The 2,564-nt window shown below is 41.0% G+C and overlaps 1 pseudogene; it reads left to right on the top strand.

Moving 5' to 3' along the window:
- The first annotated feature begins 967 nt into the window (after positions 1-967).
- Positions 968-1,787, top strand: LOC144220177 (heterogeneous nuclear ribonucleoprotein A1 pseudogene; annotated as a pseudogene).
- The last annotated feature ends 777 nt before the right edge of the window (positions 1,788-2,564 follow it).

Here is a 2,564-nt window from a genome sequence, read left to right as displayed (position 1 = left end):
AAGCGTCTGACTTTGGCTTAGGTCATGATCTAATGGTTCATGAATTCCAGCCTCATGTCAGACTCTGCTGATGTAGTAAAGTCTCTACCCTAAGGAAAGAAAAAGAAAACTCCCTCAAGGCAACCTGGCTATACTGGAAGTACATGACAACATCCCTCACGACCCTGTAACATGAGACCACTTAATCAGACTGCCTGTTTGTGTGTTACCATATATGGGAGACAAAGAAGTAAAAATATATATAAAAAAACTATTCGTTATGTGGTGTTTGGGGCTCAGTTCTTTGGGTATGAACCCAACTGAGTGGTGCCGGCAGGACTAACGTTGCTTCTTGGAAAGAAAAGCCTTTGTGTCACAACTCTCTCTGTGAGAATCCTGTTACACCAACAGCTCAGAGCCTGGTGCTTGCTTCAGATTCTGTGTCTTCCTCTCTCTCTGCCCCTCCCTTACACATGTTCTGTCTCTCTTTCCCTCAAAAATAAATTTAAAAAGACATTAAAAAAAAAGAATGAGCTCAATGTAAACTATGGACTGTGGATGATTATGATGTATCAATGTAGGCTCATTAGTTGTAACAAATGTACTCTGGCGGGGGATGTTGATAATGGGGGAGACTGTACATGTGTTGCATTATAGCCTACATTGCAAACTTTCAAAGTCATTCTTTCCTCAAAATGCATAATTTTTTCCTTCAAAGTTTTCAACACCAATATCTGAACCATTAGAATCTTGGCGTCAGACGTTCCACCTTCATAGTCTTAATGTTCACTTTAAAAACTTTCTATGATTCGCTTTCTGCCTGTGGATGCTGCCGAGTAAGCATTGTTAAAGTGTCCCCTCCTACTGCTGTCATGTCTAAGCCAGAGTCTCCTAAGGAGACTGAATAGCTGTGGAAGCTCTTCATCAGAGGTTTGAACTTTGAAACAGAGACTCAGACTCTCATCCATTTGAGGGGCCATTTTAAGCAATGGGGAAGGCTTATAGACCGTGTGGTAAAATGAGAGAGCCAAACAGCAAACGCCCCAGAGACTGGGTTTTTTTCACGTATGCCACTGTGAAGGAGGTGCGTGAATGCAAGGCCGCACAAGGTGGGTGGAAGAGTTGTCGAACCAAAGGGGGCTGTCTCAAGAGAAGATTCTCAAAGACCCGGTGTCCCCTTAACTGTGAAAAAGTTTTTTGTTGGTGTCTTAGAAAAAAACACTGAAGAACATCTAAGAGATCATTTTGAACAATATGAGAAAATTGAACTGATTGAAATCATGACTGCCTGAGGCAGTGTCAAAAGGAAAGGCTTTGCTCTTGTAACATTTGATGACTGTGACTCCATAGACAAGACTGTCATTCAAAAATACCATTCTGTGAATGGCCACAACAGTGAAGTAAGGAGAACCCTATTAAGCAAGAGATGACTAATGCTTCGTCCAGCCAAGGAGGTCCAAGTGGTTCTGGAAACTTTGGTGATGGGTGATGAAGGTGTTTTTGAAGGGAATGACAACTTTGGTCATGGAGGAAGCTTCAGTGGGCAAGGTGGCTTTGGTGGCAGTGGGGATGGCTGTAATGGATGCGGTAAAGATGGAAGCAACTTTGGAGGTGGCAGAAGCTGTAACAATTTTGGTAATCACAACAATCAATTTTCAAATTTTGGATCCATGAAAGGAGGAGATTTTGGAGGCAAAAGCTCTGGCCCCTATGGTGGTAGAGGCCAATACTCTGTCAAACCACAAAACCAAGGTGGCAATGGCAGTTCTAGCAGCAGCAGTAGCAATGGCAGTAGCAGAAAGTTTTAATTACTGCTAGGAAACAAAGCTAACATGAAAGAATAGCCAGAGAAGTGACAGGGAAGCCACAGGTTACAACAGATCTGTGAACTCAGCCAAGCACAGTGCTGACAGGGCCTAGACATATTTTTAGAAAATACTCATGTGCATGAGCAAAACACTTGAGGAGTGTAATTATGATTCAATGTATAACAGGTTATTTCATTTTCTGTTCTGTGGGAAGTGTAGAGCATTCCAAAAGAGGGTTTTAATGTAGATTATTTTTTGCACCCTCCCACTCATGCTGTTGATTGCTAAATGTGATACTCTGATCATGACGCTGAATACATACATACACACACACACACACACACACACACATACATAACGTGCTGTGTAAAGTTAGTCTACTCTGAAGCCATCTTGATAAACTACCCCAACAGTGTGAGGTTAGAATTCCTTCAGGGCCATGCCAAACTTCATTTGAAATTTATTGGCAACCTGCTTGGGCACTGTCTCCAAAAACCTTGCTGTAGTTGAAATGTCAGTTAATGTGTTGTGACTTGGCATTTACCATCAAAAGGGTTACCCTAGCAAAGTCCTGGAGTTTATTTGGTTACCAACGTGATTTTGCCCCTTCCTATGCAATATATTGAAATTGAATTATGGGATAAGATAAAATTCAGATAGGGAAATAAAACTTTCTATGATTCATTGAATATATCATAAATTATTATCTTTGCCAATTTGTACCAGCTAACTGTATCTACTTATTTACTCATGATTGTGCATTTAAATTAAGAATCC

This window comes from Crocuta crocuta, unplaced genomic scaffold (assembly GCF_008692635.1).
Source record: "Crocuta crocuta isolate KB4526 unplaced genomic scaffold, BGI_CrCroc_1.0 scaffold9, whole genome shotgun sequence".
Lineage (NCBI taxonomy): Eukaryota > Metazoa > Chordata > Mammalia > Carnivora > Hyaenidae > Crocuta > Crocuta crocuta.
This window is presented reverse-complemented; position numbering and strand designations above follow the sequence as displayed.